The sequence below is a fragment of the Sapajus apella genome, unplaced genomic scaffold (assembly GCF_009761245.1).
Source record: "Sapajus apella isolate SASKATOON/1434 unplaced genomic scaffold, GSC_monkey_1.0 scaffold112, whole genome shotgun sequence".
NCBI classification, from domain to species: Eukaryota; Metazoa; Chordata; class Mammalia; order Primates; family Cebidae; genus Sapajus; species Sapajus apella.
In genome coordinates, this window is record NW_022437052.1 from 3162416 (window position 1) to 3185863 (window position 23448).

At 40.1% G+C, this 23448-nt stretch overlaps 1 protein-coding gene and 1 long non-coding RNA gene across 4 annotated transcripts in view; both read left to right on the top strand.

Moving 5' to 3' along the window:
• LOC116537603 overlaps positions 1 to 3261 on the top strand; it is an 18597-nt gene extending 15336 nt beyond the window's left edge. Inside the window, exon 3 of the long non-coding RNA XR_004263214.1 lies at positions 3251 to 3261. This is a non-coding gene — a long non-coding RNA (uncharacterized LOC116537603). The remainder of the gene's footprint in view (positions 1 to 3250) is intronic.
• The window catches only part of MAD1L1 (mitotic arrest deficient 1 like 1), a 501873-nt gene that overhangs the window by 21717 nt on the left and 456708 nt on the right, over positions 1 to 23448 (top strand). The window lies entirely within an intron of this gene.

Here is a 23448-nt window from a genome sequence, read left to right on the forward strand (position 1 = left end):
GTGTGTGTGTGTGTGTGTGTGTGTGTGTGTGTGTGTGTGTGTGTGTGTGTTTAAGTAGAGATTGAGCTTCAGCATGTTGGCCAGGCTGGTCTCGAACGCCTAACCTCAGGTGATCTGCCTGCCTCGGCCTCCCAAAGTGCTGGGATTATAGGCATGAGCCACTGCACCCAGCCCAAAGACTTTTAATAATAGAAAATGTACTTTCTCTTGTTTCATTATTTAGTAGGCTAGGTTTTCTTTGCATTTTTGTAACTAAACAGTGGGTCCCTATGATAGGTTGGAATGGATTTAGGGCAGAGTCTGGTAAGTTTTTTCTCTAAAGGGCAGGGTATTAATAGTAAGTATTTTCTTTGCAGCTTTGCGAGCCATAAGGTCTCCGTCACAATTACTCGGCTCTGCCTTCATAGTCCAGAATAGAGTTACTAGCCCTCACGGTTTGCCTGGGACCGAGGAGTTTGTTTGGGAGGTGGGGCCTTTCATGCTAAAGCTGAGATGACCTAGGATGAAACAGGACTGCCGGTGTTTTTAGCACAAAAGCTGCTGTAGACAGTGTGTAAATGAATGAATGTGACTGTGTTCCAGTAAAACTTTATTTTCAAGACAGTGGGGTTGGGGGTAGGTTTGGCTTGAAGGCCATACCTGCTAACTCCTACATGAGGTTATGGGGCTAGCCATTTAGTTTTGGTTTTAAAAAAATCCAGGCAGAGGCTGGGCATAGTGGCTCATGCTTGTAATCCCAGCATGCTGGGAAGCTGAGGTAGGCAGATTGCTTGGTCTCAGGAGTACAAGACCAGCCTGGGCAACAGAGTGAGACCTCATCGCAACAAAAACAAATACGGAAAACTAGCCAGGCATGGTGGTGTGCACCTGTGGTCCCAGCAACTTGAGAGGTCAAGTCAGGAGGATCACTTGAGCCCAAGAGGCCAAGGCTACAGTGAGCTGAGGTCATGCTGCTGTACTCCAGCCTAGGTGACAGAGTGAGAACCTGTCTCAAAAAAAAAAGAAAAAAGAAACCCAGTGATAATCTCTGCAGAGCCTTGCTATCTTTTCTCTATGACTTTTCTTTTCCATGCAGCTTTCTGCCCACACAGTATCATGGTGATTTCTTTCTTTCCAGATTTGGGACAGTTGGGTGACAGGGTGTGACCTTGCTTGAGGGTGGTTGTAGAAGTGGACCTAGTGTGAGATTGGTGTTTCCTAGGTCACAGTTCAGCACCTGCTCTGGCTGAACTCTTGGCATTGGGCAGTGAGGTCTTCTGGAGGGATCTGGAGTTAACCGAGGCTGTGGTACCCCTTGGTTAGGAATGGTTAGGGATAAAACCCTTATAAATTTGCTCCCAGGGTTGAGAAATGCTCATTTCTGCCTCGCCTTTTTTCTGGAAGCTGAGAGTTCCCAGGAGTGTATATTGTGATCATGTCTGTTCCATTCAACAAATATTTGTTGAGGGCTTATGACGTACCGTGGCATATGCTGGCTGGGAGATGCAGCAGAAAGCAGGATAGACGTGGTCCCTGTGTTGAAACTGAGCACAACACCACGATACTGGGTGCAGAAGTGGGGAAAGGCTTTGGGAACCAAGAATGGGAGGGCCTTGCTGTTCTGGGGCAAGGACAGTCCTCTGGGCGGGGACACTTTCTCTTCAGGAGATGGTGACTGTTGGAGCTGGGCTGCCCGCGTCTCACCCGGGGTGCTTGAGCAGGTGAGTATGCTGGGGCGTGGCTTGGGCAGATGGCTTGTGGGCCTGCACTTGTCAGTCTCAGTTTGGGTTCCCTGGGGGGCTGAGGGATGGGTTAGGGTGTCCAGCCTCCTTTCCCCTGGGAAGAGGCTCTGCCCCTCTTCCATGTGTGCTGAGCTCCGTGTCTGTTTGTACTGTGAGGAGTACCAAACAGTCTTTTATTCTGGTGCATTGAAGTTTCTGAAGCAAAATGAAGAAAAGGAACAGAACTGAAGTAGTATTTTGCTTATTGAGAGATCACAAAAACAACTTGGAAGAGGTTATCAATACCATTATTATTTATCTGAATAATACACATATTAAACTCAGTGTATTAGGTTAGGATCTACCACCTTGTGTTTCCTTTTCTTTTCTGGGCTAGACCCTACTTTAATGTATTTAACTTCTATTTGAGAATTCTTCATGGGATTCCTATAGTGGCTAAAAACAAAGGAGATTGAAGGGCTCAGAAGAAGATAGGAAGATGACAGAAAGTTTGAAACTTCCAAGAGACTTGTTGAATGGCTGTGACCAAAATGCTGATAGTGGTATGGACAGTGAAGTCCAGGCTGAGGCGGCCTTAGATGGAGAGGAAGCCTGGCTGCTCCTAGCATGCACAGTCATATGTGTTCACAAAGAGAGGATCTGAAATGGGAACTTATGTTTAAAAGGGAACCAGAGCCTAAAAGTTTCAAATATTTGTAGCCTGACCATATGGTAAAAAAGAAAAAACTATTTTCTGTGGAGAAATTCAAGACATCAGCTGCAGAAATTTGCATAAGAGGAGCTAGATGTTAATCATCAAGACAATAGGGAAAATGTCTCCAGGATATTTCAGAGATCTTCACAGCAGCCCCTCCCATCATAGGTCCAAAGCCTAGGAAAAATGGTTTCATGGACAAAGGCCATGCTGCTCCATACGTGGTACCTTGTGTCCCAGTCACTTCAGCTCTAGCCGTGGTGCACAGAAAGCAAGAGTTTGGGAGCCTTGACCTAGATTTCAGAGGTTGTATGGAAATACCTGGATATCCAGACAGAAGTCTGCTGCAGGGGCAGAGCCCTCATGGAGAACCTCTGCCTTGGGGCCCCCCACATAGACTCTCCACTGGGGTACTGTCTACTGGAGCTGTGAGAAGAGGCCCACTGTCCTCCAGACCCTAAAATCCATCAACAGCTTGCACCATGTGCCTAAATAAGCCGCAGGCACTCAATGCCAGCCTGTGAAAGCACCCACAGAGGCTGTAACCTACAGAGGCTGTAACCTACAGAGCCACAGGGGCAAAGCTGTGGCTCTGGACTTGGGAGCACACCCCTTGCATCAGCATGAACTGGATATGAAACATGGAGTCAAAGGAGATTATTTTGGAGCCTTAATATTTAATGACTGCCCTGCTGGGTTCTGGACTTGTTCAGGGCCTGTAGCCCCTTTGTTTTGGCCAGTTTCTTTCTTTTGTCATGGGGGCATTTACCCAATGCCTGTAACCCCATTGTATCTTGGAAGTAACTAACTTGTTTTTGATTTTACAGGCTCACAGATGGAAAGGCCTTGTATTGTCTCAGATGAGACTTTAGACTTGGACTTCTTTTTTTTTTTTTTGAGACAGATTCTTGCTCTGTCATCCAGGTTGGCATGCAGTGGTGTGATCTTGGCTCACTGCAGCCTCCACTTCCTGAGTAGCTGGGACTACAAGTGCATACCACCATGTCCAGCTAGTTTTTTTTCTGCATTTTTAGTAGAGATGAGGTATGGCCATGTTGGCCAGGCTTGTCTCAAACTCCTCACCTCAAGTGATCCACCTGCCTCAGCCTCCCAAAGTACTGGGATTACAAGCATGGGCCACTGTGCCTGGCTGTGACTTGGACTTTCGAGTTAATACTGTAGTGAATTAAGACTTTGAGGGACTGTGGGGAAGACCTGATTGGTCTTGAAATGTGAGAAGAACATGACATTTGGGAGGGGCCGGGGGCAGAATGATATAGTTTGATTCTGTTTCCATACCAAAATCTCATGTTGAATTATAATCGCCACACATCAGGGGAGTGACCTGGTGGGAGGTGATTGGATCATGAGGGCAGACGTCCCCCTTGCTTTTCTTGTGATAGTGAATGTGTTCTCATGAGGTCTGATGGTTTAAAAAGTGTGTGGCACTTCCCCTCCTTGTACTCATTCTCCTGCCATCATGTGAAGAAGTTCCTTGCTTCCCCTTTTCCTCCTGCCATGATTGTAAGTTTTCTGAGGCCGCTCAGTCATGCTTCCTGTTAAGCCTGTAGAACTGTTAGTCAATTAAACCTCATTTCTTCATAAATTACCCAGTCTAAGTTAGTTCTTTATAGCAGTGTGAGAACAGACTAATACACAGACAAACCAGTTACGACACTGACAAAAAAAGAGAAACATAATTATATATGTTTAATAATTTAAAAGCAGGCAAAACAATAGATATAATGAAAATGAGAAATTATGAGGGATTACTTTTACTAACAAATCTGAAAACCTAGATAAAAATGAGGTTTTCAAGGAAAATATAAATTACTCTATTAAATGCAAATGGTAATAGAAAACGTATTAGTCCGGTAGGCAAGGAGCGAATTGAAGACACTTAAAATATTGCCTTTCTGCAAACCAGTAGCCCATTGATTCACCTGACTTTTTGAGCACCAGCCATCACCAGGCACCGTGGAGATGACTGTAACCCAGGGAGACACTGATGTACCCACAGCCTGGGATCCTGTGTCTACATTGTCCATTTGCTATGGGGAAGCCCTTTAAGAAGGGGGATTTCTGTGCTCATTGCACTTTTTCAGAACTTGGGAAAAAAAGGAAAACTTCCCAGTAAGTAGTTTAGCATTGAATTGATTTTGGTTCTGGAGTTAGGTTGTGTGAGTTCTCTTTCACCCCTTAATAATTGTGTAATTAGTAATTGTGTGACTTGGCAAAATTCTTAAGTTTTCTAACCCTTAATTTACCATTTACCCTCCATTAGTTAAATGTTACACCATAAATACTGTTTGTTTAACAAACCATTTAGAACATCTGCTAAATACCAAAAAACTGTGCTAAATGGGTGAGCATACAAAAATAAAAATAAAATTATTTCTCACATCAAAAAATGTACAACCAGTGGGGGAGATAGAGAAATCAACCACTAGTTACAGCATGTGATTGTTATGTGCTAAGAGATGTATGTAATCATGAATTTGATGGCGCTGCAGTGCATAAAAACAGACTGGATGATGAGACAGTATTTGAGTGGGGATTTAAAGACCTCTTAGTAGATAAGAAGGGGGAAAAGGAATGTCTTTTGGGCAGAAGAAGCAATTTATGAGAAATCTGGAGTTAGCAAAGAAAACAATGCATGTTGCATCCTGGCTATAGCAATGTCTGCCATAGACAAAGTGCTCTTGAGAAGTTTTCTGGGAAAAAATCATTTTTTCATGACTGAATTTTTGCTGAATTCAACTTTTATCGTTTTCACAGCTATACTTAGTCACATGCAACATACTTGATAATATTATCCTTACAGTTTTTCTACTGTTATCTGTGAGTGTTTGTGAAAGCTGAAAACCTTGTGTACTTTATACCTTAAACAATTTAATTCAGAAGTGTATTTATAGTTTTATATATAGGTTATTATTAAAATAACCTCTCCGTAATTTACAGGTTTGATAAGTTAGCTTAGTTAAGAAGTTTTTTCTTATTTTTATTTATAAACAGGAGCAACTAGATGACTATAGAAGTCCTAGATTTATAGAAGGTTAAAGCTAAAAGAGCCAGTTCAAAATTTTTTAATATTTTTATTTTAGTGATGAGGTAACCAAGGTTCTCATGTGGGTAATGACTGTCTGAGTTCACACCGCAAGTCAAAAACTAAAGTCCAGGCTCTCATTCCAAAGTTACTGTGCTTTCTATAAAGAGCAGCTATGCTCTCTCCACCCTAATATAGTACCTCTTTTAAGAGCATAGCTTCCCCATGCCCCTTTGTTACTTGATTTTTATTACCTACCTACTGGGAAGAACATATTTCAGTTTTGTTACTTGGGATACAATTGGGAAAAATGGAGAAGCAAAAGAATCTTAAGTTTTACGTTCAGTATGTATACGTCGAACATTCACCTGAAATATTGCCTTCTTCATATTCAGAGCTGGTAGTTTATAGTAATTGTTTGCCTTTTTCAAGTGCACAGTGAACTTCAGCAGATTCATGTTTAAGAATTATGCAAACAAACTTAGTCATCCACGTATCAAGTTCCAGGTAACTGTGGGAGCTATTTACTTACGGCCATTTACATCGAACTGAATTTGTTTACTATCCAGTGCCATCTAGTGTCTGATAAGGATAATAGCCTATTGGGAACCTAAATACTCTTCCTTTTTAAAAAGTGTTTCTAAAATTTAACTGTTTGTGAGTTGAAGTCTTAACATTGAAATGAAGTCTCATGAATAAAGTGATCTTTGAATTGTATATGGAATGAAAGATGAAAGCAAGTGTTAAGTGAAGTAAACATCTATTTGGTTGATATCAGTGAATTGGATTTTTCTATTTCATTAAAAGATGGTGTTTTATAAATTGTGTTCATCTATTCTCTTGTTCATTTTCCACCAAATCTATTTATTTCCTAAAGTTTACATTTATATAATTTGAATGTTTTTTAATTTTTTTATGAAACTAACCAATTGATTATGACTTGTGCTCCCAATCTTTTCTAGTTTAAATTACCTCACTTTAAGGCCAGGTGTGGTGCCTCATTCCTGTAATCTCAGCACTTCAAGAGGCTGCAGCAGGTGGATCACAAGGTCAGGAGATCGAGACCATCCTGGCCAATGTGGTGAAACCTTGTCTCTACTGAAAATACAAAAATTAGTGGGTGTGGTGGTGCATGCCTGTAGTCCCAGCTACTCGGGAGGCTGAGGCAGAAGAATCGCTTGAACCCAGGAGATGGAGGTTTCAGTGAGCCAAGATCACCCCACTGCACTGTACTCTGGCAACAGAGTGAGACTCCCTCTCAGGAAAAAAAAAGAAAAAGAAAAGAAATATATATAAAAATTTGCTGTTACCGCAAAAATATCAGCCACTTCATAATGAGTTTCTTAGAAAAGTTTAAAAGCTGATTCCTCCTCTAGGACTTCCTGGCCTCTGATGGGATTATTTTCTTCTCTTCGAAAAATCTCATCCACGCTAGTTGAAAGGTGGAGGGACTAGTGGTTACCGTCACCTCTAGAACTCTCAAATACTGAAGAGCTGTAGCAGCCTTTTGTCAAGGTGATGTCCTGAAGACAGTCACTTTCTTCTCTGGAAGGGATAGAGGTGGTTAATGCTTGAAACTTTCAATCTTTTCCGTGTTTTTTTAGTTGTAGTTTTTGTCTCTAGGCTCTTAAAAAAAAAAGCTTGTCCTAATAAAAGGTTTTATGTATTTATACAATAGCGGAGAAGGAGCTGATCTTAGAGACTCAGTTCAACACTGGATATTATAGATAAATTCGATATTGTAAATATATGTATAAGAGGCTTAATACGTCCTAAAATAATGCCTAATATTTTCATTCATATAGTGAGCATATGGTTTTTTATCTTATTAATCTGAATATTCCAGTTAAATCTCTAAGTCAAAAATTATATTGATTGATTTTGAAAAATTATGTCCTTGTTTTGTCTGTAAATGTCTTTAGAACTCGTTTACCTCCTGGTACCATTCCTTCTGAAACTATTCCAAACAATGCAAAAAGAGGGAATTCTTCCCAATTCATTTTATGACACCAACATCATCCTGATTCCAAAACCCGGCAGAGACTCAACAAGAAAAGAAAACTTCAGGCCAATATCCATGATGAACATAGATGCAAAAATCTTCAATAAAATACTGACAAGCCGATTGCAACAGCACATCAAAAAGCTTATCCACCATGATCAAGTAGGCTTCATCCCGGGGATGCAAGGCTGGTTCAACATACGCAAGTCTATAAACGTAATTCACCACATAAACAGAACCAAAGACAAAAACCACATGATTATCTCAATTGATGCAGAGAAGGCCTTTGACAAAATTCAACAGCACTTTATGCTAAAAACCCTTCAATAAGCTAGGTATCGATGGAACATATCTCAAAATAATAAAAGCTATTTATGACAAACCAACAGCCAATATCATACTGAATGGGCAAAAACTGGAAGCATTCCCCTTGAAATGTGGCACCAGACAAGGATGCCTGCTCTCACCACTGCTATTCAATATAGTATTAGAAGTTCTAGCCAGAGCAATCAGGCAAGAAAAAGAAATAAAGGGCATTCAAATAGGAAAGGAGGAAGTCAAATTGTCTCTATTTGCAGACAACATGATTGTATATCTAGAAGACCCAATCGTCTCAGCCCCAAACCTCCTGAAACTGATAAGCAAGTTCAGCAAAGTCTCAGGATACAAAATCAATGTGCAAAAATCACATGCATTCCTATACACCAATAACAGACTTAAAGAGAGCCAAATCAAGAACAAACTTCCATTCACAATTGCCACAAAGAGAATAAAATACCTAGGAATACAACTAACAAGGAACATAAAGGACCTCTTCAAGGAGAACTACAAGCCACTGCTCAACAAAATAAGAGAGGACACAAACAGATGGAGAAACATTCCATGTTCATGCTTAGGAAGAATCAATATCGTGAAAATGGCCATACTGCCCAAAGTAATTTACAGATTCAATGCTATCCCCATCAAGCTACCAATGACCTTCTTTGCAGAACTGGAAAAACCCACCTTAAACTTCATATGAAACCAAAAGAGAGCCCGTATAGCCAAGTCAATTCTAAGCAAAAAGAACAAAGCAGGAGGCATCACACTACCGGACTTCAAACTATACTACAAGGCTACAGTAATCAAAACAGCATGGTACTGGTACCAAAACAGAGATATAGACCAATGGAACAGAACAGAGGTCTCGGAGGCAACGCAACATATCTACAACCATCTGATCTTTGACAAGCCAGACAAAAACAAGCAATGGGGAAAGGATTCCCTGTTCAATAAATGGTGTTGGGAAAGGTGGCTAGCCATGTGCAGAAAGCAGAAACTGGACCCCTTCCTGACACCTTACACTAAAATTAACTCCAGATGGATTAAAGACTTAAACATAAGACCTAACACCATAAAAACCCTAGAAGAAAATCTAGGCAAAACCATTCAGGACATAGGTGTAGGCAAGGACATCATGACCAAAACACCAAAAGCATTGACAACAAAAGCCAAAATAGACAAATGGGACCTAATCAAACTCCACAGCTTCTGCACAGCAAAGGAAACAATCATTAGAGTGAATCGGCAACCAACAGATTGGGAAAAAATTTTTGCAGTTTACCCATCTGACAAAGGGCTGATACACAGAATTTACAAAGAACTAAAACAGATTTACAAGAAAAAAACTAACAAGCCCATTCAAAAGTGGGCAAAGGATATGAACAGACACTTTACAAAAGAAGACATACATCAGGCCAACAAACATATGAAAAAATGCTCATCATCACTGGTCATCAGAGAAATGCAAATCAAAACAACATTGAGATACCATCTCACGCCAGTTAGAATGGTGATCATTAAAAAATCTGGAGACAACAGATGCTGGAGAGGATGTGGAGAAATAGGAACACTTTTACACTGTTGGTGGGAGTGTAAATTTGTTCAACCATTGTGGAAGACAGTGTGGCGATTCCTCAAGGACCTAGAAATAGAAACTCCATTTGACCCAGCAATCCCATTACTGGGTATATATCCAAAGGATTACAAATCGTTCTACTATAAGGACACGTGCACACGAATGTCCATTGCAGCACTGTTTACAATAGCAAAGACCTGGAACCAACCCAAATGCCCATCGACGATAGACTGGATAGGGAAAATGTGGCACATATACACCATGGAATATTATGCAGCCATCAAAAACGATGAGTTTGTGTCCTTTGTAGGGACATGGATGAACCTGGAAACCATCATTCTCAGCAAACTGACGGAAGAGCAGAAGATCAAACACCGCATGTTCTCACTCATAGGCGGGTGTTGAACAATGAGAACACATGGACACAGGGAGGGGAGCACTACACACTGGGGTCAGTTGGGGGGAAATAGGGGAGGGATGGTGGGGGGTGGGGAGCTGGGGAGAGATAGCAAGGGGAGAAATGCCAGATGTAGGTGATGGGGAGGAAGGCAGCAAATCACACTGCCACATGTGTACCTATGCAATAATTTTGCATGTTCTTCACATGTACCCCAAAACCTAAAATGCAATAAAATAAATGAGGAAAAAAAAGAACTTGTTTACCTCAATCCTTTATTAATGATTTAATAAATCCTTTATTAATGTATTAATCCTTTATTAATGTATTCATGTTGTTACTTTACCAATGAGAAATGCAAAGTATATAACTTTTTTTTTTTCTTTTTGAAGCAGGGTCTAGCTCAGTCACCCAGGCTGGAGTACAGTTGCACAATCTTAGTTCACTGTAACCTCAAACTCCTTGGTTCAAGTGATTTTCCCACTTCAGCCTCCCAAGTAGCTAGTGCTACAGGCATGCACCACCTCACCCAGCTAGTTTTTTAAATTCGTTGTAGAGATGGGATCTCGCTGTGTTGCCCAGGCTGATCTTGAACTCCTAGTCTCAAGCCATCCTCCTGCCACAGCCTCCCAAAGCCCTGGGATCATAAGCATGAGTCACTGCGCCCAGGCCAAAGTGTATAGCTTATAAAGTAAATCATGATTTTTTTTGAAATACAACTAAGTCAGGACTTGCATGGCCAAATCACAAAGTGGACTGTAAACTTTTCATAATAGTTAAAACAGTGTGGTACACAAGTAAACCCAGTGATATGGAGTTGGGAGTTCAGAAACAGACCCAAGTGTATTTGAGGATGAAGCATATGATGAAGGTGGCAGTTCAATTAGTGGGAAAATGATAATTAGTCAATACATGACCTTCTACTTGACAGTATCTGCAGAATAAAGGGAGTTTGAATCAACTTTTTTCTATCCCTGAATATATGTAAAATTCAACCTCTATATAGAGGTTCATTACTGACTTTTCATATTTGTGACAGGTAGCTACCTATCAATGCATTAAACTACAAAAATCATTTAAAAAGTGCTTCTGCATAACATGTGATTCAAACCAGTGACTGATCCTCAATTAGAAATGAATGTTAAAAAGGGAGCTTTTGCAGGTAAATTGTTTGGAGGCAAACAAAACCGAAACCACAAAGTAGGGACCCCTAATACAAAGGAAAGCGTGTAGCCGTGAAAACACATCAGCAACAAGTGTGCGTTTTTAGCTTAGTCTTCATTTTCCCTTCTGCCGGAGTTTTTGGCCTTAATACCACGATGTATTCGACGTTTTGTTAGCATTTATCACCAGCTCTCATTGGAAACGTTTCTGTTTGATTAATATGCACAAAAATCATGAGCTAAGTAGGAAGACAAGTATAAAGTTTCCACTGTAGAGAATTATTCAGTTATTTTAACTACATGGAGAAGTTTTTCATATTCTAGCAAGTAGTTGAGAGACTTCTAAGCCTTTTATTTTCAGCAAGTTAATAGCAGAAGAGCTTTCCATATACTCTTGGGCACGGTATTTGCTTACCTGTTTCTTGTGTATCATATGAAACCTACACGGAAGCAATACATGTTTTATAATATCAAATATATGATCATCTAATACTATAGGAGTGTGTAAGATAGTCTATCATTATTGGATTATGAAACTATATATAACTTGAACATGTGATTAAATTCAGCCTTAAAGGGCCTATGGCTAAGTCATTTAAAAAAACCAGATATGTGTTTTATATTTTCAGACAAATGCAGACAACCACTATGACCCCCTCCACACTCCGCCATAAAAAATACAGAGCTGCTGTTGGAAGCTTGCTCCAGCGTTCACCTTCTGTTTCTATCATGACACGTTCTTCTTTAAGAGTTATCTGAACCCCACTCAGTGCAGTTCTGTCTTCAGTAGAGAAAAGGGACAGTTGCTTTCTTATAGTTTGTGAAAATCGCCGTCAGTTCTAATTTTTCTTCGTGCTAGATATATCACATTTAAAATTTTTTTCTCACATTTGTCTCTTCTTCTTGTTCTTGAATTTCTTTTCTACTCTTTCTATCTTAAGAAAGGGTGACAAGCTGAATTGAATTTGGGCAATGATAGACACTAAATCTAATGACAGTCTTACTCTGTGCCATGTGTATATTGGTGCCCAATATATTTATAGTAACTAGAAGATAGTTTTTGTGGCCTTTTAAAAAAATAGCTAAGTTCAAACTGTCATTCATCATATACGTATTTTTGAATCTGTAAGTGTATACTTTGTATTTAAACATATTAAGCTTATTTTTAAAAGAATTACTTAAAATATATTTTTCACATGCATTAAGTTGTATTTAATAGCAAGTATAGCTTAATTACAGCCCTATATAGATATACTTGGAAATGCAAGTATTTTGAACTTAGCTACTAATCGTTTATAATTGTTATTTATTTAAAGCACCCAGGGTTAAAGCAAAGTTTTGCATTCTTCTTTCTTCCTCCTTGCTCATTAAACCAAGTTTATGCATTTCATTAAGTCAAGTTTATGGGGTTCATTCTTTTTTGATTTTAAGATGTTTAAAGAAAGAGTTCCCTAATTTTATAAAGTTTAAATAATATATCTGTCTCATCCTTAGAACTACCTTAGTAATAACAAAGGTATAGAAAGGTACTTAGGTTAAGAGGGCTACCTGATACTTATTACTTCAAATTGTCTTCATTCTTTGTCATAATAATCAAACATAAGATAAAAATAATGTGAAGTCTGTGGGAAATTTACCCAAACCTTAATATTTTAAAATTTTGTAGACAGTCATAATACAATTATATCAAAATATTGCCCCCAATTTCTACATGATTTAAGTAGCAATTCTTATTTAGTAGAAAATAATTTAAAAATATGTTTGGATTTCATCAAAATAACTGTTTCTACTATTTTTTTAAAAAATAGTTTCAGGACTTTACCCTCTCACCAGTCATTTGAAAAGGAAAAATCACTCAGACTTGTCAAGATTTTTGCTCAGAGAAGAGCAAATTTTTCATCTAGAGTATTCTGAATCTGCAGTTTTATAAACTAGCCAGTTGAAGCAATGTGAGTGAGTCTTATAAAGAGAAGGTTCTAAGAAAGGAAGATTTCTAATGAGAATGAAAAATATAACTGAATGACTTGACTTACAGGTACTGATTCTATCTTCAGGTAACACGCGTCAAGTCTGTAGGGAGGCTGGACCCTTTGTCTGTTGTCTGATAGAATCCCGATCTCAATGACAGGATGCATTTTTTTCTCATTTCACTATTTTCTATGTATCAACATAGGAGGCTATTGGAAGAGTATTTCTGTGCCTGTACATTCATTTCGGTTTTAAATTTAAGTGTGTATTTTTTGTGAACTGGAAATGTGAGATAGTTTCACTTTAGATAATCTGGTTTGATCATGGCAAAGCACCTTTCCTCATTTTATGACTCTTTGAATTGGCTCACAGATTTACTGTGACTGTTGAGTAAGATTAGCATGTGTCTTTTTGTACCATGCACATGTACAGGAAAGTCTGTAAAACGTCTTTTGTTCTCCCTAGAGCCTGTGTGTGTTCATACCACCAGGGAAAAAGGAAGGAAAACCCCGCCCCATCCCTGCTGGGCCCATCACCCAGGGCACCACCACCTCTGCTTATGTGGCCAAGTCCAGGAAAACACTGCTAGCAGAAGACATCCTTGCGGTAAATGGCTTTTTGACTCTTTGCAATATTTTTAACCTAAAGTATTTAATTAAGAAAGATGGCATATCATTTTGATGTTATAACTTAGTTTCATTTTAAAAAGCATTAAAACTGGGTAGAGATCAATATATTAATGTGTAAGTTAATGATTTGTACTCAGAAAATTCCTCTTACTCACTTAGAACTAGACTTGAACAGTTCTTATTTCAACACATGCCAGTTCAGTTAAACACAAAAATACTGTATATATTTATATTAATGTAAACTAAATGATTACTGCTTTGTTTCATATTTTGCTAGGATGCATATGAATGAGTTAGCTATTGCTGTATGACAAACTACCTCAGATTTTAGTGGTATCGTACAGTAGCCACATGTTGTTTCTTAGGAATCTAAGGACGGGGTCATTCTGCTGATCTGGACTGCTCTCCGTTGTGCTTGCCCAAGCGTCTGAGGTCAGCTGGCCACCAGTTAGGTGCTGGCTGGCCTCTTATGCCCTCTGCTTTCCATGTGTCTCTCACCCAATTCTAGTAAGGCTATGCTGGCATGGTTTTGTGATGGCAGCAGGAGTCCAAGAGAAGTAGTGGGAACATACAGATGAGTTTTCAAGCCTCTGCTTCCATCAGATTTACTACCCTCCCATTAGCCAAAGCAAATCACATGGACAGGCCAAGAATCAGTATTGAACACTGACAAAGGACATAGATACAGAGAAACAAGACAAAGCGGAGCCCTCAGTCTAGTCTTCCACAGTACATGTGGACATTTTAATGAAATTTTGCTACATGGAGTATAGATTTTAAAGGTAACAGTGCAAACAAGTACATAGGTGTAAAAAATTGCTCTAAGTGCTAATAGGAGTCATGAAACCCTGGTTTTAATTTTTGTTTTTCCACCGTTATATGTATGACCTTGAATAAATTGGGTAGCTAGAGGAAGAAAGGAAGATATGGAAGGAGGGAAGAAAAAAGAAGGGAGGAAGGGAGAGAAGAAGAGAAGGAAGGGTCCATGCTATATAAGTTCTCGTTTGAAAATGTTCTGTTGTGTATGTAAGCTTTCAAAAGATCTGTAAATTACAGAGCTATACTATGTCATGAAGTTCTAATTCATGCCTAATAGCTTCCTACAGACAGTAGAAATTGAATAAATGGAATTGGTGCTTTTGATATTAATTCATTCAATTTCACTGTACTTCCTTTGAGTAAATTTGCTAAGCTAGAAAATTATTAAAATCAGTGAACCAGTTTCATTTCTTATGATAAATAATTGATCATTATTAGATGATTTGAACAGTTAATATGGGTCTTTGAGACTCAATTCGAACAATTGTTATTAACACACACTTGTGTTATTCTAGACTTAAAAATAGAAAAGGCTTATATATAATTTTCTTCACACAGTATTTACATTTGGAGTAATTATCTCTGTGGCATTGTACCTGTAAACACCCTAAGACTGTTCTGTCACATAGAAGATGATGAATAAATGTCAGCATTTATGATTATTTTTATTATCATATAGAATTAACAGTCATTCATTCATTAAGTTTGTACTGCATAGGGATAAAGAAATATTAAAGCAGTATTTGGGCATAAGTTCCATGAAAAAGTAAGCATTTTCTTACATAAGATTTATGGTGGCTATCATCATTTGGTTTTTCTTTGAAAAGTACTGCTTATTATTGATTACAAGTATCATGGCAATTTCTGATAGAAATAGGAATTATAATTTAACGATCATTTCACTGAATTTATATCTTTTTCTCTTTGTGTTTTTCAGGATGAACGATTCCCACGAGGTACTAGACTGGAATCAGGGACTCGCATCCAGCCTGTTCTTTACTTACCAATTGTCACTGCAGTTGGTGACTTGATTGGTATTCTTAAGCTGTATCGGCACTCTGACAAAGAAGCCTTCTGTCTTAGTCACCAAGAGGTGAGGTCTTTAAATGCTGCTTGTTAGAATTTTTAGTCCTACCCAGCTCATTGAAGGTGCTTGTTAGAACTGCTAAGTAATACTAAACTGAAAATATATGAATGAATATTTAAAATCACAGTTTGCTTAACAGTGTTTCGATACTAATAATGATGATTTTAAAACCTGTTTCTGTTTAGAGAGGAAGCTGGTTACATTAGAAATATAGTCCTTTTGTTAAGTAAGGATAAGAATCCAGGTTGGGTGCAGCTGCTCATGCCTGTAATCACAACACTTTGGGAGGCTGAGGTGGGCAGATCACGAGGTCAAGAGATCGAGACCATCCTGGCCAACCCCATCTCTACTAAAAATACAAAAATTAGCTGCACTTGGTGCAGCTAATTTCACCATCCTGGTGAAACCCCATCTCTACTAAAAACACAAAAATTAGCTGCACGTGGTGGCGCATGCCTGTAGTCCCAGCTACTTGGGAGGCTGAGGCCAGAGAATCGCTGGAACCCAGGAGGCAGAGGATGCAGTGAACTGAAATCACCCCACTGCACTTCAGCCTGGGCAACGGAGTGAGATTCTGTCTCAAAGAAAAAAAAAAAAAAAAAAAAAAACGAAACACACACACACACACACACACACAACCACAAAACAAACAAAAAACAATCCATTATAATAATAAAAGGTATGCCATACTCTTAGTCATAGAAAGTAGTAGAATGACTGGAGAATTTTCACACTCTGGTTTTAAGTCTTCTTTAAAATGTCTTTTTCTTAGCTCATGTCCTGAAAAACAGTTTCTAGTGTCAAATACATTTGGAAAACCATGAGTTCCATTCACTATTCACTGAATTGGCTCACTGATACTAAAACCAAATATTAAAATATTTATCACATCCAATATGAACCAATTCCCTTCAGTGACCTACTTCCTGTCCACTTGCCTGAATGACCGCATCCCCTGCTACTCCAGCTGTCCCTCACTCACTTCAGCCTCACTGAGTCCTTGGGCAAGGCTGACCTACTCCATCTGACTGTCACTCACTCCAGCCACACTGGGTCCCTGGGCAAGGCTGACCTACGCCAGCTGACCCACGCCAGCTGACCCTCGCTCACCAGCCATGCTGGGTCTTGGGCAAGGCTGACAGGCTACTACTCAGGCCTTTGCATTTTTCTTCTCTCCACTTGTCCTCATCATGGCCTCATCCTTCGGGAGTTTCCTCAAATGTTGCCTTCTCTAAAAGGCCTTCCCTGAACACTTCATGTACTTTTGAATGGCTCCTATCCAATATGTCTTTCTCTCTTCCTGCTGCTTTTTCTCTGTGACACCTGTCACCATCTAATATATTATGGGCTACACTTATTTCCCTTCTTGTCTTTCTCCCTGAAGTACAAAGAAAGCTACTCCATTTCTGTTCTTTACTACGGTCTCTCCAGCACCTAGAATAGTGCCTGGTACATAATAGGCACTCATGAATATTGGCTGAATGAGTGAATAATAAAAGAAGTAGAATAGTTAGTAATTTTGAGCAACTCGTTAGCTAGTGTGCATATATGTATGTATGTATGTGTGTATATATATGTATATATATGATTTTTACATTTTAGAAATATTTCATTATTTAAAGTGGTCATTACATTTCTTTTTGATAGTATTTTTGTTAAGCTGAAAAATAATAATTATGTTTAAATCATTGGGCTGTAGCTCTCTCAACAATCAGTTTGTTTTCCATTTTACCCAAAATTAAGATGAACAAGAGAATATTAAAGTCAATTAAATAGAAGGGGAAAATATAAAAGAAAAACCTTGTAAATAACTGGTGCTTTTTTTTTTGGCAAAATGTTAAAAACTCAGTGATCTCAGGAAATTCTTTATATACATGTATGCCACAGTCCTTTGTTGAGATGACTAATAAAAACTTGTTATATATGTATATTATTATTTATAGTCTCATCTGAGTCCACAGGCCTAAAAGCCAGAGAACCAACGATGTGATTCTCAGTCCAGCAGCCAGAAAAGAGTGATATCTGAGCTCCAGCAGAGAGCAGATTTTCTCCTGCTCCTTCTTTTGTTCTATTCAGTCCTCCAAGAGACTGGCTGGGGCCCAGCACATGGATGGCAACCTGCTTTACTCATTCTACCTGTTAGGGTCTGAGCCTTTGAGACCCCTTTGAAAAAAGATTCATGTGCACAGGGAGGGGAACATCACACACTGGAGTCTGTTGTGTGTGGGATAACATTGGGAGAAATGCCTGATGTAGGTGACGGGGGGATGGAGACAGCAAACCACCATGGCATGTGTGTACCTATGCAACAATCCTGCAAGATCTGTACATGTACCCCAGAACTTAAAGTACAATTTAAAAAAAAAGATTAATGTGCTGAACTGTTATCCTGAATATGATGATATTTGGAGGTGAAGCATTAGGGAGGTAATTAAGCATGAGAGTAGAGCGGGTAAGAGCAGGCCAGAGAGCTAGCTCACTATTTCTGTCATGTGAGGATACAGGGAGAGTCAGATGACTGCAATCCAGAAGTGGACCCTCACTGACACTGGACCATGATGGCATCCTGACCTCTGGCTTCCAGCCCACGGAGCCATGAGAAGTGTATTTCTATAATTGATGAGCCACACTGTTTATAGTATTTTTGTTACAGCAGTCCAAGCTGATAAAGACATTACTCCTTCAAATATTAATCTCATCCAGAGACACCATCACAGGCACACCCAGGATAGTATTTAACCAAATATCTGGATGCCCTGTATTCTAGTCAAGTTGATGTATGAAATTCACTATCGCACCGGGGATGCTGCTCTCTTCTGCTGGGATACTTACTGTTATTCATGAAATAATTTCCAATTCACAAAGTTTTCCTTGGACACATGGTCTTTAATAACAATGCCTGTTTTGTCTTTGGGGTTTGTTTTGTTTTGTTGCTTCTTTTGCATTCCTCCACTGTGCTCGACAGAAGCCCAGCTGTCCAATTTCCTTGCTTCATAGGAGGTGGTGTTGTGGGCTGCAGCTCTGCCTATGGGCCAGTTGCCTTGTCTTTTGCCTGCCTATCATTTCCTCAGCTGTAGAGAATACGTAACAAGCCTCGCTCTGTCCCAGCCACCGGGCATCCAGCCATGCACCGCAGGAATTAAAAACTCTGCTGCCAAAGAGTGTGTGTTCTTGAGTAGAAAGACAGATGATGGACATGCAATAATTATGGGAAGTGTCAGGTGATGGTAACAGCAATGAAAAATAAATATAGGGCAAGGGAAGGGACAGAGGTTGATGGACAGTGATAGACACCTCTGACGGATGAGTTGGCAGTTTAGCAGAAACCTGACCCAAGTGACCATGGGGTCTGCAACTACTTCTTAGCTAGGACAACAACACAACAAGCAACAAAATAATAACAAACTTTATTAAAATTAAAATCCTTTTCAAGTTAAAGGAAACCATCAAAAAGTAAAAAGACAGCTCATATCTGCAAATCCTACATGCGATAAAGGACTCATAACCAATATATGCAGAGCTCTCACAGCCCAATAATGAAAAGACAAATAACCCCATTTAAAAAAATGGACAAAGAGTTTGAATAGACTTTTTTCCAAAGAAGATACATAAATGGCCAGTAAACTCATGAAAAGGTGTTCAACATCATTAGTTATCAGAAAAATGCAAATCAAAACCACAATGACATACCAGTTCACACCCACTGGGATGGCTAAAATAAAAAAGACAATAACAAATGATGGTGAAGATGTGAAGTAATCACAACCCTTATACATCGTGGGGTTGCAAAGCGGTGCAGTCACTTTGGAAAACAGTTTTTAACATTTCCCCAACATGTTAAAAATCGAGTTTCCACATAACGCAGCTATTCCACTTTTTGGTATATACACAAGATAAGCAAAAACACATGTCCACATGCCCACACTAGAACCTCTGCAAGGATGTTCATGCAGCGTTACTCATGTAAAAAATGGAAAGGATCTAAGTGACCATCAGCTGAGTTAATGGACACTCCAAAGTGGCCCAGCCGTACAATGGAATATGATTTATAAAACCCTGAATAATGGATACATGCCACGACATGGATGAATGTTGAAAACATCCTGTTCAGTGAAAGACGCCAGTCGTGGAAGGCCACATTTATGTAAAATGTCCAGAATAGGAAAATTCATAGAGACAGAAGAGTCAACGATGAATGGTTCCCAGGGCTGGGACTAGGGTTGGGACTGCGCATGTGTAGGGTTTTTTCTGGGGTGATGAGAATGTCCTAGAATTAGATAGCGGTGATGGCTACACATCTCTGTGAATAGATCAGAAACCACAAGTTGTGCACTTTTAAAAGGTGAATTTTATGGTATGTCGAATACATTCTCAATGAATCTATGAAGAAGAATAATTACTTTAATTGTTTATATTACATTAAAAAAAGAAAATCCATGTCTATGATTATGTTCAAAATAAAAAGAAATAAATTCATTAGGGGTTTTAGAGGTGACTCCTTACACCAATTCCTTACTTCAAAAGCAGTAATTGTAGAAGAAAATATTTCCCCATTTAGGAGATTATATACCAAATTGATGAGGGAAAACTGTTTTTCAGAATGACATCTCAACAATACGGAAGAAATGACAGTCATCAGTGTGGAAGAAGTGGCCGTTTGCAAACTCCCTTGGCGTAAGGATTCAGGCAAGGAGCATGAATGGAGGTGGCAGGTGCTCGGGGAACTGGGGAGTTTCAGGCATCCGGTGTCTCTCTGCAGCATCCCCACTAATTGCAAAGGGGAAAGCTTAGGATCCTGTAACAGAACATGTGGCTGCCCACCCACTCAGGGGTGAGCTGATCTAATTTTGTATCACCGATAGTGCTACCAGTGCAGGGTGTCAGGGTTCTTGGCATACTGACAAAAGAATTGGACAAAATGCACAAAGCAAGGAACGAATGAGGCAACAAAAGCAGAGATTTATTGAAAATGGAAGAACACTCCACAGGGTGGGAATGGGCCTGAGCATAGGTGCTCAAGAGCCCCATTACAGAATTGTTTTGGGTTTAAATATCCTCTAGAGTTTTCCGTTGGTCACCTGGTGTACACCCTGTGTAAATGAAGAGGATGAAGTAACGTTACACAGCCATGTACTTGGTGTACGCCCTATGGAGAGGATATTTCCCATCATAGTTGACATGGGTAAACCAGCCTTATGTTCTCTGCCTCCAGACCTTATTCTCCTGCCTCAACAATGGGAATCACAGATCATTACCTGTGAAGCCTTAGCAAACTACTCAATCTAATTATAAACAATTGAACCTCGGACCAAACTTCCATTTTATTGATTGATATAGAATCAACCAACATAATTTCAACCACAGCACAGAATGAAATAATCAGACAAATACCAAAAGTAGACAGGATATAAGGCAACCAGGCACCTCTTTTAAAAATGTCAATATAATTTTTTTTTAAGTGTGACTGTTTAAGGTGAAAAGAGCAGGACTCTGTGACGATCATGAAAACCAGTGATTATGCACTGTAATTGGGCACATATACACCATGGAATACTATGCAGCCATAGAAAATAATTAGTTCACATACTTTGCAGGGACATGGATGAAGCTGGAAACCATCATCCTCAGGAAACTAACACAGGAACAGAAAACCAAACACCACATGTTCTCACTTATAAGTGGGAGTTGAATAATGAGAACTCATGAACACAGGGAGGGGAACATCACACAGCAGGGTCTATTGGGGGATAGGGGGGCAAGGGGAAGGAGAGCATTAGGACAAATACCTAATGCATGAGATGCTTAAAACCTAGATGATGGGTTGATGGGTGCAGCAAGCCACCATGGCACATGTACACCTATGTAACAAACCTGCATGTTCTACAAATGTGTCCCAGAACTTAAAGCAAAATTTAAAAATAAATAAATAAATAAATGTAATAACCAAACATAAGGATTCTTATTTGAAAACACAGCTATATAAATGGTCATTTTGTTGAAAATTAGGGAAATGTGAATATTTGCTGGGTATTAGCAGACAGTTGGTCATGACTTGATTTTCTTAAGTAACAATGGTCTGTGGTTTTGAAGGGGAATGTCTTTATTTTAGTAGACATGCTCAGTACTGAATTATTTAGGGGTAAAAACTCATAACTTTACTACTGTCTCAAATATTTCAGCGCAAAAGTGGACAGAGAGACAGACAAGCAAGTTGGAGTATTAATTTTGTCACCTAGGTGGCAGGCATGGTCCCTCATTCTGCTGTTCTTATTTGGAAGAATAGTACATGGGGCATGTTGTGGGCATGTGCTGTATTCCACAGTACAGGTGGAGAAAAAACTGTTAAATTCACTTTCAGATCTCAAATGTGGTGACCCTCTTTTTTGCTAGGCGGTGGGAGTTTTTATCCCACTCATCTCCAGGAATGTCCTTCCATTCCTGGGAGGCTCAGGTTTGTTCCAAGTGTTCAAGGAAGTCCCTTCTGCATTCCTGAGGAGCTGCGCCTGGCCTGGGTTCTGATGGCAGGCCCCCGTGGAGGGCGGGCCAGTGCAGCACCATCGCTGGGACAGGGGTTCCCGTCCACTGTCCACGCCAGTGTCCTCTTTCGGGGCTGGACTCCCTTCCCTTCCTCCCCTTCTCAAAGGTCACTGTCTCTCCTTCTCCGCCAGTGTAAATCCTGAACCGTCTGAATGACTTTGTCTCCAAAACACACACCAAGAACAAGAAAGGAAAATCATTCCAAATGCCTGCTTTCTGCCTCCGTCATAAACACCTCTGGGATTCAGAAACGATAAGTGAAGTCCAGACTGGACAAAGCAAAAACTACAATGGCTTTAAATTGTCCTGTGCCACTGCTCCCAAAAGCACCAAATGTCAGTGCCATTGTATTTCAGGGAAAAGTTGCTGGAGAGAATAAAGCAAGGTCAGCATGTCTCCAGGCATGCCTCCCAATCAGTTCTGTGCCTCTGGGGGACAAAAAAAGGCTTGTGGTTAGATAGATTTGGGGAATGCTAGAAGGAAAGAATTGATGGGAACCTTCCAAGTGTTGAGTGCGATCTTTTCAGCACAGTGAGGCGGTCAGTGGAGGCTACTCTGGGTGATGGCGCCACACTGAGAAGAGAGCAAATGGGCACAGAGAGATAAAGGAAGCACCCAAAGTCTCCCAGCACCCAGTCTCCCCTGCCAGCCCTGAGGGCAGCCAGTAACCAGGACTTCATGTCCCCTCCCTGACAGCTCACATTTCCTTACTTTAAGAATTTAAACAGTCAATCATGTTTTTTTCTTATTTGGACAACTTCTGGCTTTATTTTTTATTAAGGTAGCAATGTTCCCCCAAGCTGGGTTCTGCACACAGAAAATCCTTCTGTCTGCCAAACTGCTGGGAAAATACCTGTGGAAGGACAAGCCATGGCTGCCCATCTACGCTGGAAGGGGAAGGTCTCCGCTCTCAAGGATGAGGAAAAACCCGCAGTCTCACTTGAAAAACACTCACAAAAAATGGGAAAGAACAGACAGCTCCCGGGGAGGCTTCATCCACTCCTTTCTAGTCCTTGTATTCAGGAACCAATAGGCCTCCCACTCTCTTTTCTAGAAATGTGAGCGACCATTTGTTACCAATGAAGAGATGGGCAGTATGAAACAAGAATCAGAAACAGCAAATAATCAGCAACTCCAAATATTTAGAAAAGCAGTTGGTAGGAGTCACGTCTTCTTTCCCCACAGAGGCAGGTTTAATTGGAAAATTAGACTCCGCAGCAAAACCATGCTGGGGTCCCGCGTTTATGCTGCCAGCTCGCGGAGGTCGCCCTGTGTTTGCCCTCGATCAACTCCACTACCCGGGGAAATTCAAAGGGCTTAATATTGGGGCCTCTGGTTTCTGCAAAGCCGGGCTGGAGAAGGCCATGTGCCCCACGTGCAGCATCTCGACATCATCCCCCACGGCCACATGGGCCTTGCTGTTAGGTGTGCATTTCTCAGAACCACATTAACCTTGGGATGCCTGGAAAACATCGGGGCCACTGAACC